The sequence below is a fragment of the Lampetra fluviatilis genome, chromosome 66, assembly GCF_964198595.1.
Source record: "Lampetra fluviatilis chromosome 66, kcLamFluv1.1, whole genome shotgun sequence".
Taxonomy (NCBI): domain Eukaryota; kingdom Metazoa; phylum Chordata; class Hyperoartia; order Petromyzontiformes; family Petromyzontidae; genus Lampetra; species Lampetra fluviatilis.
The window spans coordinates 1,497,571-1,514,420 of record NC_136340.1 but is presented as its reverse complement, the minus strand read 5'-3'; positions in this window follow the sequence as shown (position 1 = coordinate 1,514,420).

Here is a 16,850-nt window from a genome sequence, read left to right as displayed (position 1 = left end):
CCCACACCGCCTGCTCTAGAGCCATCTCTTCCAAAATAACCTCCTCCAGAACCTGCACCTTCCACAAGACCCACCACCTCCAACTCCAAGACCAGTCCCTCCACCAGCTTCCAGGCAAGTCGACTCGACTATGTATGGTTAACATGTAAGAGTGTAGGGAAAATGTACCAAGTATGATTGTGAATGTACCGATTTGTGAGGCGTTGCGAGTGACCATTGCGTGTCGTGAGCCTTTGTGTGTAGTGAGCGTGTTTGTTCCGTGATCCTGGTTGTGTAGTGAGCCTGTCTGTGCAGTGATCCTGTCAGGGTAATAAGCTTATCAGTGTAGTATGTCGGTCTTTGGATTTAGCAAGTCTGTGTAGTGAGCCTTTGTGTGTAGCGAGCGTGTTTGTATCGTGAGCCTGACTGTGTAGTGAGCATGTCTGTGTAGTCATTCTGTTTGCGTAGTATGCCTGTCAGTGTAGTGAGCCAGTCAGTGTAGTTGTGGTGCCACAGCGACGGGGCCGCTCGGCCGAGCCAGGGAGCCGCCCGGCTTCCACCGCCGCACTGCCCCCCATCACCCCCCCCACATAAACACGCACCCGCACCCACGTAGGGCCTCGTGGTCGGGTCACCTACCCTGAGTTTTCACCCGAGGGCCCCCTAGGGGGGTTACCCCACGGTTTCTCAGGGCCAGGGAATTGGACAGGACCCTTCCCAGGCCAAGTAACACTGCGGCGCCGTGGGCGGATTTGAGATCGCACGACCACGGCGAGCTCAGAGAGCCCCGCAGTTAGAAACGCATACAAACACAAACACGGGTCAGCAAGGCAGATAGCTGGGATCAGGAACCGGGACGACTGATTGGTCGAAAGTTCAAAGGCCGGCGGGATCGCAAAAGAGCGGGAAATCCTAGGCTCAGGATTGGTCGAGAGACCAAGGCGGTCGGGACGGGGGCGCCTAGCCTTTGATGTGAATAGTTTAAAAGAAAACGCAGGGGCAGTAGGGAACTCTCTTCTTCTGGAGTTTGGACACGGGGTCAGCGACGAAGGAGTCATCGGGCGAGCCGCTAGATTGTCTGCAGGACGATCTGAGCGCCGCAAGGTCACCAAGGACTACAGACGGTATCGTGTTGCGCGCCTTACAACACCTCAGAGCGGAGAGTAGGGTCCGTAGGAGAGGGTTAGTTCGGGGTAAGGACGAGTGGGAAAGCGGTTTAGCAGAGAGCTCAGCATAGAAGAGGGCTACACGGCACCAGAGTGTGGGTTAGAAGCGCCTTGCGGGCCCGCACACACACACGGGTGGCTCGGTTGGTTAGCAAGGGCTAATAAAATCTCGAGCGTAGTAACAAAACCGTGTTGTTGGGTGTTTTTGGAACGTGGTATTAGCGTGCACTGCATTCGCGAGTGTGTGGTCGATGTATGCATAAAGGCCGTGGTCTCTGTCCGATTGTGCGGGTACGGAGGTGTGTGCGTTAACGCCCGGGGAGAGCACTTTTGTGTGTTGGCGTGACTACGCAGCCGTGTGAGAGGAGAATCGTCCTTGTACGATATTTGGGTTGACGTGCACGCGCGAGTGGGGGAGGGGACGAGTCGTCGTGTCGGCGTGTGCCCCGCTTGCGTGTGCTCGTTACTTGCGTAAGCTCTCGGCGTGCGTAATCGGCGTACTCCAGGTGCGCGATCGTAACGTGAGCGACCAGCGCGGCGCAGAGCGGCGCAAGAGTGGGTGTCGCGTGGGGAGCTGCGTGTGTGTGCGTGCGACCACCCCGTGTGCGATACAGGTGCGCGATCATAACGCGAGTTGAGTTGGAGTGCGCGGAGCGGCGTGTGTGTGTGTGGGCGTGCGTACGTTCGCTCCGTGTGGGTTGCAGGCGCGCGATTAGGACAGGGAGGTATCGTAGTAGGGAGGGGCAGAATACTACTCGGTAATTAGCCATGCCGGCTACGCGGACCCGCGGGGGAGGGGAATCCTCGGGCGATGGTTCCCACGCCACGGGTGAGGAACCTAGCAGCGGGGGGGCGATTGATGATGCTAGCCCGGCCGTTAGCATTATCGAGGGAGGGATCTCGGGGGCTAGCGACCCCTACAAATTGGTGTCGGAAGCGGTACGGACCCCCGCGTTACCTCACGCTAAAATAAGACTGATATTTACCGGCCGGGGGGCCCCTTCGTGGAAGGCATTCGCCCGCAATCTCTTAGGGGCCAAGGAAATTAATGGATGGACGGACGCGCAGGCAGTACGTCAACTTAATATGAATCTTGATGGGCGGGCAGCCGATTTTGTAGAAGCGTTACCCGCGAGCGCACAGACACAGCTAGAGGAGCTGATGCGCCGACTCGATCAGCGTTTTGGCACGCGTGACGAGGAGGAAGCAAAATCGGCCTTAGAGGCGCGCCGTCGCCAACCTGGCGAAGATCTACGTGATTACGCCGAGGATGTGCGCGAGTTAACAAGGATCGCACGCCCGGGGTACGCAACTAATGTTATTGAGGAACTGGCCGCCGAGAAAATCCAGCGGTACCTGTCTCGCACGGCGTGGTGGCAGCCAGACATGAGCTGCCCACGTCTTCCCTTTAACGCCCTTGTCGAGCGCGCACGTAAGTGTGAAAGAATTCACAGCGAACGCGCGCAGCTCCGGGGGCTGGGACGAGAGCACGCCATTGCGAGCCTGCTCTCGGAAGACGAGGAGGAGGAACAGGAGCTCGCGAGAACGGTAAGGGGCCGGGAAAGAGAGCCTCCAGTGTCCCGCGAGACAACCCCGGGATGGGTTGCCGGTATACAAACGGGTATAAAGGATGTCTCCGGCCAGGTAACCCAGGTAGGTGACAGGGTAACCCAAGTAGACAACAAGGTAACCCAAGTACGGGCACACATGACTGCGCTGGAGACAATGGTAGAGACGGTCCAGGCCGAGGTAGGAGGATTAACTGGGAGGATAGCCCGACTAGAAGCAGAGTATGAGCAACAGCGCACGGGGGGAGGAGGGAGTGGGCAGAAAGTTCGCCACAGAGCCGCCACTCCTCCCAGGACGTGTTATGTGTGCGACCGTCGAGGGCATCTCATGAGGGACTGCCCTCAGCGCGCCCGTGCGAGGCCGATGCATAGGTCAAACACTAAGCCCCCCCTAGAGAGGGGACCACCAGGGGATGAAATCGACGTAGACCCGACCCAAACCAGCTGTAATAATAATGGCGAGCGAGTGATCCATAAACAGGTTACAACGACAACACCCAAGGGCGCATGGACCTCGGGCGATTGGCTGCGGGAGCTGGTGGCAGGGATAACGGGAGCCACGTCGCTGGTGGAAGGCCAGGTGAACGGGCAGCGCACCCGGATCCTGTTGGACACGGGCGCCGTGGCCTCTCTCATGAGCGCCGCGCACTGCAGCATGCTCGGGGTGGACGTGGGCTGCCTGCAGGCCCCGGATCGCGCGCTGCACACGGCAAGCGGAGCCGGGATGGGGTTGCTGGGGAAGGTCTCCCTCGAGGTCCGTCTAGGAAACCAGGTGTGCACACAGGAATTCTACGTTTCGAGTGTGTTGTGCCACGAGTGCATTGCAGGAACGGACCTCCTGGAAAAGTTGGGACTTAACGTACAGCCCCGGCAACGATGCGCTACGGTGGAGGGCAGCGGGGAGCGGATTCCGTTCCTAGGACAGGAGCCGAATCGCCCACGCTTCACACCCGTGGCCGCTACGCTGGTGTCGGCCGTCACCATCGGGCCTCTCGCCGAGATGCTGGTGCCAGTGGCAACCCTCTCCACCGACCCAACCCACCGACCATCGGGCGAGGTAATGCTGACTCCTCACCCGGAGTTGGCATCGCGATACGGGGTGGTAGGGTCAGCCACACTGGTAAACGCAGATGGGGGCCGGCTGTTTATACGTGTGTTTAACCCACACAGTACCCCGGCAATGATACGACGACGCACCCCGGTAGCCACCGTACACCCCCTGCACGCTCGCCACTCGAACGACTCGGTGTTCGCACTCTGGGCGGAGGACCCTGGCCGCCCCGAGGACAGCCAGGATCTGGCCTGGCGAGTCGGCCCGACCCCCCGAGCCGAGATTGTTCCCCTGCAGGATGCGCTACATGTGCCTTGGGCAGCCTTACCTAAGGGGGAGGCCGATCAGCTGCGCGGGTTATTGCGGGAGTACGCCGACGTGTTCAGTGAGCACGATTCGGACGTGGGCCGGACCGACCTGGTCAAGCACCAAATTGACACAGGTGCAGCCCGACCCATCAAACTCCCCGCATACCGAGTGGGCGCGCCTGAACGGACCCAGATCAAAGAGGCAGTCACGGATATGCTACGCGATAACATAATCCAGCCCTCCGCGAGCCCTTGGTCTGCCCCGGTGGTACTGGTAACGAAAAAGGACGGATCGACTCGGTTCTGCGTTGATTACCGAAAATTGAACGCAGTCACCCTCGGCGACGCTTTTCCCATCCCACGCATCGACGACACCTTCGACAGTCTCGCAGGAGCGCGGTATTTTTCCACCCTCGATCTGGCGTCCGGTTACTGGCAGGTGGAGATGACGGAGGAGGATCGGCCAAAAACAGCATTCACCACCCCGATGGGCCTGTTTGAGTTTCGAGTGTTGCCGTTCGGACTCACTAACGCGCCCGCGACGTTCCAGCGGTTGATGGAGTTGGTGATGCGGGGCTTGCAGTGGGAACAGTGCCTGATTTACCTGGACGACGTAATAGTGTTCAGTAGGTCGCTGTCCGAACACTGGTCCAGGCTGCGGGAAGTATTCCAGCGACTGCGAGCAGCCCATCTCAAGCTCAAGCCACGCAAGTGTTACATTGCGCAACGCGAGGTGGGGTACCTCGGACACCGAGTCAGCGAGGCAGGGGTGAGCACCGATCCCGAGAAGGTGCGTGCCGTAGTGGATTGGCCGCGGCCGAGGAACCTGACGGAGATCAGGTCATTCTTGGGACTCGCCACTTATTACCGTCGATTTGTAAAGGGATTCAGTGAGATTGCACGCCCCCTCACCCAACTCACCTCCCCTAAGAACCCCTATCAGTGGTCGGAGGCCTGCCAGACGGCTTTCACCACACTCAAAGACCACCTCACCCACACCCCCACCTTGGCTTTCCCAGATTTCACCACCGATTTTATTTTGGACACTGACGCCTGCAGCAGTGGGCTGGGCGCGGTGCTGTCGCAAGTGCAGGGTGGGACGGAGCGGGTCATCGCGTACGCCAGTCGGACCCTGAGCGGGGCCGAACTGAACTATTGTGTAACCCGTCAGGAACTGTATGCTGTAATTTTCGCGTGTAAACAGTTCCGACCGTACTTGTACGGCAGGAAATGTCGTGTGCGCACCGATCATTATGCACTGCAGTTCCTCCTTACATTCAAGGAACCGCGGGGGCAGATGGCTCGATGGCTGGCGCAGCTGCAGGAGTACAACCTGCAGATCGAGTACCGAGTGGGGCGGACACACGCGAACGCGGACGCCTTGTCAAGACGGCCCGCGGTGCGCGCTGAGACGAGGGAGGGAGACGCCTGCCCGTGCTTCACGGGGGGACGCTGCCGCCAGGCAGCAGAACCCAAGGAGCGCGCGGGAACTAAACTCCCCCCCCCGAGAGAGAGTGCAGTGTGCGCCACAGAGACCCTCGCAGGTGGCACTGAGGATCCCGTCGACCGCCCGGCAAGCGCGGGACCCGCGGCTCGGGACCCGATCGGACGGATCCAGGAGGACGTCGGCTGTGCCTTCCCGGGCCTAAACGACGAGCAGCTGAGACAGACCCAGCAGCGAGATCCGGATCTGGCGGCAGTGGAGGCGGCACTGCGGGAGGAAAAGAGCGCCCTACCAGGACCCTGGAGCGGTTTGTATGCCCGGTTGTGTGTACAGAACGGAGTGGTACGGGAGTTAACCGAGGCCGGCCAGCCGGGGTGTATCTGTGTTCCTGCCCAAGTGCGACCCCAGCTGCTACGACTGGTACACGACCACCCGCTCGGGGGCCATGATGGGGAACGGCGCACCCGGGAGACTCTGCGTCGCCAGTATCTCTGGCCTAAATTGGCGCAAGATGTGGCCGCCTGGGTGCAGGGCTGCCGGGCCTGTCAGCAGTGTGGGCAAAAGCCGGCGAGGTACCAGGTACCCCTGAGGCCGTTCCGAGTCAGTCGGACGAATCAGTTGGTCGGAATCGACCTGCAAGGGCCCTTTCCACGATCCCACCGGGGCAACCGATATATTCTTGTAGCGGTGGAGTACTTCACCCGCTACCCCGTGGCGGTGGCTATCCCGGATAAAACAGCCCTCGTAGTGGCCCGGGCCTTCGTGGAAAACTACGTACTTAAGTGCGGGATCCCCGAACGAGTCATTACCGACCAGGGTAGTGAATTCGAGGCCGAACTATTCCAGGCGCTGTGCCGAGAGTTCGGGATCCAGAAGGACCGAACCACGGCATATCACCCCCAGGCGAACGGGATGGTAGAGAGGATGAACCAGACTCTGGCCGGGAAGCTTAAACGCATGGCGGCCGCGAATCAACAGGACTGGGACGAACACCTCCCCTATGCCCTGTTCGCCTACACCACCGCCGTTCACACATCTACAGGACAGACCCCGTTCCTAATGATGTTTGGTCGCGAGTCTCGCCTGCCCGCAGATCTGCTGTTCGGTGTCCCTCCGCCGCAACGGGAGGAAGGGAGCCACCCCGTGGAGCACTTGCTGGAGACCCTGCGAGGGGCCAGGGGCCGAGCCTACCCGCACGGAGAGGCCGCGCACCAGCGGCAAGAGCAGGGCGCCCGACCCCGTATGGAGCCCCCCTTCTACACTGCGGGCTCCGAGGTGTGGCTGTACACTCCCCGCGTCGGTGCCGGACAGGTGGGGAAGCTGACCACCTACTGGCGAGGACCCTGGATTGTGAGACGGCAGATCTCACCATGGACGGTGCTGATTCAGGGAGGAGAGAGGGGCCGGGAGATGGTGGTCAACATCCGCCGACTGAAGCCGTGGCGAGCAGCCCCCGAGGGGGGGAGCCCCGCCGTCCAAGTACCCCGAAACCCCGGGGTCCCCCTACCCCCCGTGCCCGGGGGCCTCGCGCAGTATATGGGCCCCACGGAGCCCCGGGCTCCGAGGGGCCCCGGGCGGGGCCGGGGGCGACGAGGACGGCGACCCTTAAACCCCACCGCCTCTGAGTTTGTTCCCCAGCCCGCAGGTGCCAGAGACCGAGGGGAGCCGTTGGAATGGAGGAGGAGACCACCGCCGGAGCCCCAGGAGACGGAGCCGCCACCCCCGAGGCCAGCCACAAGGGCCGGGCGAATCCCGCGGACCCCGCGGCGATACCTCGTGGGGGCAACCCAGGCGAGGTGCTCCAGTCAACCCGGGACGGGGACTGGCACCCCGGGGGGCTATGTGGTGCCACAGCGACGGGGCCGCTCGGCCGAGCCAGGGAGCCGCCCGGCTTCCACCGCCGCACTGCCCCCCATCACCCCCCCCACATAAACACGCACCCGCACCCACGTAGGGCCTCGTGGTCGGGTCACCTACCCTGAGTTTTCACCCGAGGGCCCCCTAGGGGGGTTACCCCACGGTTTCTCAGGGCCAGGGAATTGGACAGGACCCTTCCCAGGCCAAGTAACACTGCGGCGCCGTGGGCGGATTTGAGATCGCACGACCACGGCGAGCTCAGAGAGCCCCGCAGTTAGAAACGCATACAAACACAAACACGGGTCAGCAAGGCAGATAGCTGGGATCAGGAACCGGGACGACTGATTGGTCGAAAGTTCAAAGGCCGGCGGGATCGCAAAAGAGCGGGAAATCCTAGGCTCAGGATTGGTCGAGAGACCAAGGCGGTCGGGACGGGGGCGCCTAGCCTTTGATGTGAATAGTTTAAAAGAAAACGCAGGGGCAGTAGGGAACTCTCTTCTTCTGGAGTTTGGACACGGGGTCAGCGACGAAGGAGTCATCGGGCGAGCCGCTAGATTGTCTGCAGGACGATCTGAGCGCCGCAAGGTCACCAAGGACTACAGACGGTATCGTGTTGCGCGCCTTACAACACCTCAGAGCGGAGAGTAGGGTCCGTAGGAGAGGGTTAGTTCGGGGTAAGGACGAGTGGGAAAGCGGTTTAGCAGAGAGCTCAGCATAGAAGAGGGCTACACGGCACCAGAGTGTGGGTTAGAAGCGCCTTGCGGGCCCGCACACACACACGGGTGGCTCGGTTGGTTAGCAAGGGCTAATAAAATCTCGAGCGTAGTAACAAAACCGTGTTGTTGGGTGTTTTTGGAACGTGGTATTAGCGTGCACTGCATTCGCGAGTGTGTGGTCGATGTATGCATAAAGGCCGTGGTCTCTGTCCGATTGTGCGGGTACGGAGGTGTGTGCGTTAACGCCCGGGGAGAGCACTTTTGTGTGTTGGCGTGACTACGCAGCCGTGTGAGAGGAGAATCGTCCTTGTACGATATTTGGGTTGACGTGCACGCGCGAGTGGGGGAGGGGACGAGTCGTCGTGTCGGCGTGTGCCCCGCTTGCGTGTGCTCGTTACTTGCGTAAGCTCTCGGCGTGCGTAATCGGCGTACTCCAGGTGCGCGATCGTAACGTGAGCGACCAGCGCGGCGCAGAGCGGCGCAAGAGTGGGTGTCGCGTGGGGAGCTGCGTGTGTGTGCGTGCGACCACCCCGTGTGCGATACAGGTGCGCGATCATAACGCGAGTTGAGTTGGAGTGCGCGGAGCGGCGTGTGTGTGTGTGGGCGTGCGTACGTTCGCTCCGTGTGGGTTGCAGGCGCGCGATTAGGACAGGGAGGTATCGTAGTAGGGAGGGGCAGAATACTACTCGGTAATTAGCCATGCCGGCTACGCGGACCCGCGGGGGAGGGGAATCCTCGGGCGATGGTTCCCACGCCACGGGTGAGGAACCTAGCAGCGGGGGGGCGATTGATGATGCTAGCCCGGCCGTTAGCATTATCGAGGGAGGGATCTCGGGGGCTAGCGACCCCTACATAGTGAGTCTGTCCGTGTTGCAGGCATGATGGGAGTGTTACAGACAAGGCTCTTCCTGTGTCTTCTCGCTGGAAGCCTCCATCTGAACGGTGACTCCTCACTGATCTCTTTTGCTCACGCACTCCGCCATCTCTCCAGACACCTCTCTTCACAACTTCTCACGTCTTTTCCTATGTTGCACTCATTCCCTCTGTAAAGGAGAGCCGACACAAGATTGCAGGGGTTTCGTCTTTTAATCCTTTTCTCCCATCCACACCTGTCCCCAGCCGTCCCAATCTCGTACCCGCCAAAGGCCCCTTCTTCTCGCCCGTTCTCCTCGATTACCCCTCCCACTAACCCTCCTATTGGTGGGAATTCTTCCCCTGACACCCCTACACCTCCATCTGTGCTCTTGCCATAACGCGATAAACTCCTCTATCTCCAGTACATGAGGAGTTATCCTGGGTGACCCCTAATCCCCAATCTTCTTCTCTCAACGAAAAGCCCAGTAATGAGGGCATCTCTCTCACTCGGAGGCATTTCCTCGCTACTCATGTCCACGTGGGACGTGTCTTCGCTTGTCACGATTACTTTGTTCAACATACATACGTCATTGTGATGCGACTTCATGTGTCATGTACCCCTTGTGCTCTCAGAGGCTGAAGGCAATGATTGGGGAGTAAACTATGGGCAGTTGGTGGTGACTGCAACAGAGGGAGCAGAGGTGGAAGTCCCTTGCGTGTTCTCGTTCCCCTCGGGACGAGGACCCGTTGTACGACAATGGTGGACGAGAGATGGCACTGCAGCCACAGCAGATAACATCGTCTACAGCTCCACGCCAACAGAGGTGGCTGTGAGCTACAGAGGGCGGACCTCCTTGAGCAGATATCTCAGCAGCGGTAGCTGCGCTATTATGATCAAGAATGTCGCAGTCTCAGATGCCACCATCTACTACTTCAAATTTGAGTTGAAGACCCAGGGCTACACTGGGACACCTGGAGTTCAGCTTCGTGTAAAATGTAGGACTGCACCTGGAGGATAAAATGATATTAAGATCATATGTGCTATTTTGCTACTTGCGTGGTAATGGATTTATTAGAATATGAAATCGACCATCTTTCATCTTATCGGAATATTAAGTTATATATTTTTTGTATTTATATTCTATGACCTGCTTACCTTTTCTCTATTTTTTACTCTAATCGTTTTGTTATATTGTTTGATGAGAAAATTGGTGACCTGCCCTTACTGGACATTTGGGGAAAAGCGCTTCATAGGTCATCAGATTCCTCCACTCTAAATACAGATTCTGACATTCCGGGGAAGGAGTCAGTAGTGGGATGTATTAGGCACTTAAATGGCGCGACATCTCCAAGTGCCCCACGTAGTTTCATGTACAGGAGATGTTCACCGCCATTTGTACGATCTGTGCGTCTCTCACAGGCGGTGGTGGGTTGACTGGCCCCTTGGTGAGCTACGGGCTCGCGGTGAGGGTGCGGGAGGGAGACCGGGCGCTACTGCCCTGCGCCTTCTGCTTCCCGTGGAGCCGCATTAGCTACAAAGTGCAGGGCTCCTGGCTCATTAACGATGCCTTTGGCGAGACAAAGACAGAGAACATCGTCTACAGCTCAGTGAGCAACACCAGCCCCATAGAGGGGTACAGGGGGAGAGTGGCGCTGGTGGGGAGTCTGAGCTCGGGGAGCTGCTCCCTGGAGATCAGAGACGCGAGGAAGGGAGACTCGAGGACATATTTTTTCCACGCCAACAGCGATGGAACTAAGTTCAGTGGCAATGCAGGAATTACAATTACAGGTATGGAACCTTTCATGGCTATTTTCTTAACAGTAAATAACTTAAGAGGCACCATTGGAACCTCATTTGCCAGTAATAAATATGATAAGTGGTTTTTTACCCTTCTATCTGGCAACAAAACTGACACCTTTTTTACAAGGAGTCATGTTTGCATAGACCACAATACTTTTGGCGTCATCTGGTCCAACCCATGTGAGACTAGGCTCTAAGGAAAGCTGTCTCGGGTGTGGACCAATCAACATCAAGGACAGTGCACATTATCAGAGTTGTGTTTTTTGTTTGCATTATGACTTCAGGTATTGTGGTCTATGCAAACATGACTCCTTGTAAAAAAGGTGTCAGTTTTGTTGCCAGATAGAAGGGTAAAAAAACAATTATCAACTTAAGAGGCATTACACTGGAAATGTTAAAAAACTGCAAACTCGTGTTTATATTTAGAGGCGAATGGATGTGATACGAGAATCCACGGCAATGTAACGTTCTGCCAAAACGAGACGCGCGTTGTGTGAGCTCCACAGCCTGTACCGTGGCATTCCCCTCTTCTATTCTATAATTGAAGTTTTCGTTACTGCAATAATAAAGTCACGTAGGTAGAAAATAATAGATCACGTCGTTTCGATCGCAACACAATCGTCCGTCATCAGGCGAAACAATCACAGCATGAAACTGCTGAACCAAAGAGTATGGATTCCTGCAGTCACGAAAGCTTCAAATCAAGATTTTAAATGCGTTTTTAAACCTGCCACCACCCGACACAGCCAATTAGTAAGGTTTGTCAAGTAAACAAAACAATCCAATTCGTTACTAGTACAGCACACCGGTGTGTTGGAGAGTAAACCATATATGGAGGCATGGCAGCGCAGTGCCTGGCCTTCTGGACACACTGGCTACCAGGAGGCCAGGAGATGGGTGGTACTGCTATGGATTGCTGAATCTATCAGTGCAGAGCTATGGGTGTTTCACCCACGTATGCATTTTTCCTCTCACTTCCCAAAATATAATTCATGGATGTGGACAAACATTTAAATGTGAGGTTTCAATTCATTGAGGCTTTCCAAGCTAAATAAAGGATGTTATTATTACTGTCCCATCATATGATTCCAGTGTGAGTATTCAATAGGGAGATCTGTGACTTGCAATACATGTATACCCCATCATAACCATGATGGTTATGACGATGATACCGTACCTCCAATTAGCGTCGTTGGCTATGTACGCTGGAAAGGAAGTTTAGCATACATGTTTTTTGTTGTAACAACTTTTTGTTCAGTCTATAACAGGTCATTAATTCCTGATACTGAGGGAAGCAAGAGACGGAGGGAGAAAGTGGGGACACGAGCTACTCTGAACTGCAGAACCACGAGCTCCCAGCAAGCAAACAACTTTAAGTGGTGGAAATACAGATCAGATGGTCAGTACGAGAGGTTGTCTGAGACGAGAAGTCACCTGACCTTGGAAGCTGTGGCTGTAAAACACGTGGGCTGGTATGAATGTGAAGCGTGGAGCTCAACAACAAACAGCGAATATTCATGGACGGAGCTGCAAGTTTTCTGTAAGTAATCACCCCCTAACTTGGTGACACGTGACATTAAAGATACTCTAATCGACAAACTACGAACTGTGCCACCAACTAACGGAGGGCATGCAATTAGCCTGACTAGAATTGGGATGAATGTTCCCTGTTATTCATGGTATTTGTGCAGAACTCAGCAGTGAAGCCACTGCTCGAGCAAGCCGGGGAGAGGCTCCCTGGTGCAGAGCACCGAGCGGTGCACCTCATTTCGTGTGGCACACAAACGCGCCACTGACGTTGTGTTCATGGTGTGTGTCAGCTGCTTCGGGACAGCGAATTGACTTGCAGGCACCATCGATATTTACCCGCTATCATTATAACACTTGCTAGTTGATCTAATATTAGATTTTTGAATGGATAGTGCAGCGCCTTATGTAGGCGCAGCTTTCTTGTACCAAAAATAAGCTATGCCTTAACTTGTGGGAGCAATACGTCTGACACGTGTTTGAGGTGTCTTGAATCAAACGGTTTCTTTATTTCTTAGTTGTGTAATGGGTTCCGGAGACACTTGTAGAGGTAACTTCTTTATTACAATTCAACACTCCAACTCTCCAACAGTCCTGACACTCCTGATACTCTGTTACAGCCTAGGTACACAGCCTAGGTACACAGCCTAGATACTCTACTCTGACTACGCTCTGGAACTCGCCCTCACAAGGTCGTAGAGTCGGGAGTTCCAGAGTCCCACCACTGGCTCTCACAACATCCCAGGGTCCTCAGATGGCTGGTCTTGTGTCTTGGGTCTTGAGCTACGACTGGCCCTGATCGTCCAGGGAGCTCCCCTTTTATGCCTAGTCCAACGAGGGGTGGGGTCGTGTGCACCACCAGACATCCCACAGAGCACACACAGCCCCCCCCCCCCCCCCGTTGGCGGCGCCAAGAGGCTTAAGCGCCTGGGAACCCAACGCCTGGCGCCAAGAGGCTTAAGCGTCTGGACCCGCCTGGGAACCCAGCGCCTGGTGCCAAGAGGCTTAAGCGCCTGGCCCGCCCAGGGTCCCAGAGCCCCCAGCAGCCCCTCCCTTCTTATGTCACTACAGTTGCACAAAAACGAGCGATTTCTAAAGGTATATCTTCGCCTGTTCACGTACTGTATCACGTTGTTGCACGGTCAAAGACTGTGTCCACTCGCTCCCCGCCCGGCTCTTCTCGTAACTTCCCGTTTATAATCTAGATTTGAAGTTTTCGTTTATACTCTAAAACCGGAAATGACGTCATGTGTTCAACCAACGGAGCGTCTAACCTAGGCCTCGGCAAGGTAAGGTAAAAGTGTAAAAACAACGAGCCTACCTTTACCCTACCTTAAACCTTACCACAATACAATCACTCTACCCTACCCTTTTACCCTTTAACAGGTAAGGTAAAAGGTAAAAAGCAACGAGCGTACCTTTACCCTACCCTTTACCCTTACCCCTTGGCATGCCGACACCTTTACCCTTTACCTTTACCCTTTTACCCGGTAAAAAGGGTAAATTACCTTACCTTGCCGAGGCCTAGTCTAACCACAGGGGGGTTTCTAAACAGTTGAAATATTCCAAATCAAATATAACCAGTCTGTCCAACAAATGTATGTCAGATGTACATCAAATGTATACACAGAAATAATACATTCACTTTCTGTCTCATGGCTCTCACACCTTGCTCTCAGTGTGTACCACTGCCTCTGTGCGTTGTGGGTGATGCCCTAAACTGCCGACCTGAACCCACCTTAACGTCACCGTGCCCCCTGCCCCAGCCATTCCCACGCGTGTGGCGCTCACCCCGGCCCCGCTGGAGTTGCACGCCACCGAGCCGGCCACCCTGGACTGCAGCGTGGACGCCGTGTTCCCCATGGACTCCGTCACCGTCCGCTGGATCCTGGTCGATGCCGTAAAGTGGACAAACTCAACCTCCCAGAGTCGATCTCCAGACGGGACGTTCACCGTGACGAGCCGGCTCAGCTTCACCCCGTCAGCCGAGGACGATGGAAAGAAATGTCGCTGTGAAGCCTCGGGAGGCGACCTGGTCTCAACGATGGTCCAAGAATTCATCTTGGTCGTCAAGTGTGAGTGTCCAGCAGTGGTTGTTGCTCGTGTGTCTAGATTGGTGTAGAAATTGTGCCACTGTGTGGTGCTGTAGTGACAATGTTACGAGCAGTACAGAGATTACTTGCTGTGTAATGTCCTCCAGTGACTGGAGGTCACTTAATTAATTTAGGTCAGATGATACATGTGAGCACAGCTGCTTTCTATGAAGGAAACTTAATAGGGGGTTTGATCTACAGTTGACTCCCCCTGCAAGGTCACCAAGACCCACTCGCTGAGCCCTGTGTGGCTGCACAAGAGAGTGGGTTGAAGGTCCCTCTCCTCTCCCATCCAGCGGTCGGGACGTTCTCTGCTCAGTGTTCAGGGTGCTTGTCTGGGCTCTCCGAGAGTCACAATCATTGTCACAATGACTGTCGGATTCTCCTCTGTTGACAGATGCACCGGTGGTGGTGAACCTGACTCAGGACGAGACGTGTGGGGGTGACCTCTGCATCCTCTGTGAGGTGAAGGCTAATCCTCGTGCCACCATCACCTGGAGGACCATGGAGAGTGATGCGTCAGAATTGATCCAGACCCAGGATGGAAATGGAACCGTGACCTTGAGCTCCTTAGTCATGAAGCGGTCACAGGAACAGAATGTGACCTGTGTGGCGGCAAACGAGGTTGGCGAGACCGAGGCCGTGTTTTACTTTAAAGGTGCTCATTCCGGAATTCACTCACTCAGGGTTTTGCTTCTTCCTCGTTTAACTCACTGAGGGTTTCACTCACTCACGATTTCCCTCATTCATGACTTTACTCAATCAACCTCCGTGCTGTGTGCAGGTTAACCTCGGGGAATAAGTGAACGGCGTATTTAACATAAATTGCTAAGGTTAATTTGCTGCCAACATATGTGCGTTTTTGCACAATTTTAGGTTTTCATAAGTTTTTTTAAATTGTATTTCAGAAGAGCCAAACTGTGCAGTTTAAAATATTAACCTAGCAGGCATTAGGGGCCTAATTCCATTCTTGTGGCAAGGACAAACCGAGCAGCACAACACTGATAATGTTGTAGCTCTTTACAAAACACGTGGCGACAAAAGCACGTGACTTGTGGCGAGGCACGTGGTGAGGGGCTGGCACAGGAAGCCACCAGCTCCACGCCGCCCAGGCCGTGACGGGGAGAGCCACGTGCAGCCGTGAGGGCTGCGGCTGCACGGGAGAGGCACCGCGCTGCACGCGCCCCTCTCCCCTGGCCAGCCACAGGGAGCTGCTGCTTCACCACCGCACTCGCTGCCCGCCTGGAGCCTCGAATGCTCGCGGGTGGCCTTCGTGTGGGGTCGTCTTGTAGCCACGGTAACGAGGAGGGCTCCTTTCTGCAGGCGGCGCGGGCTCTGGCTGCTGGTGCGTCCTCTCCCTCCTGGCGCCGGTGGTCGCCTGGACGGCCGTAGGGCTTTGTCTGCTGCTGCTGCTGTGGCGAGGGGCGGGCGAGGTAACGATGCAGCTGCCTCCATCGTGTCTGAGTGTGGCGACTGCCGCCCCTCTCCCCAACTCCAGCCTGTCTGTCACCTTCCGCTGCTACCTGTTTGTGGTTTGTTCAGGGAACAGCTCGAGATGGATCTTGGGTCCTGACAGGGTGGTTCCAGCAGCAGGTTGTACGCGCCAGGGAGTTGAGCCGATTGGTTTTCCGCTTTGGTTCAGGCAAAGCGCGAAAACCAATTGAACCGGTTACAGTTCACTTGGTTCAAAACGGTCTCGTAAGGTTGCGAAAAGCAGGGTAACCACGTTCACATTTGAACTTTTGCTCAAAATTAGCTACGTAAATTCAGATAAAATTACAAATGACAACTTCTCGGCAATGTGCAATGTTGATGTAGTGACCCAGACCAAGACCAAGGGGATTGAGCTCACTGCTGGTTTTATTGTCCCGTAACCTCCACCGCTCAAGAGCACTTCCAAGTCCCATAACCGGGAACAAGTCGCATGAGCAACAACTGAAGCAATGCCCGCTTCACAGCCCTCTTCAACAGTAGCTATATCCAACACACAATTACACTGAACATAGCGCCAGCTTGCACAGCACGCTTCAAGGGTCGGTGTATTCAGACAGTCGGTTTCAATTAACACCGCACGGTCCTGCACAGTGCTGGGTGGAGTTTGCGTCTCTCTCCGTGGTCGCGTGGTCGCGTGGATTTTTTCTCTCCGGCTCCTCCGATTTTTTTTTCCTCCAAATTAGAAACGTGCATTGAGGTTAATTTGATTATTTTGCTGCTGTAAATTTCCACATGATGAGCCACTTTGTTGAGCTCGCATTTGTCGCCAGGAGGCTTCTGAAAAATAAGTGAATACCCCAGTGGGCTTTGTCTGGTAAGATAAAAAAGAGTTTAGTTTAACTTGTTTGTTTTCAAGTGATTTGTTTACCTTTCCTATACTATGCACTCCTGTCGTGTTTGTGTTTTGTTTGTTGTTGTAACGTTCTTACCCGTCCCTACTGGGCATTGCTGAACAACAGATTTCTAGCTCACCGGATTGTCCTCCAGTATA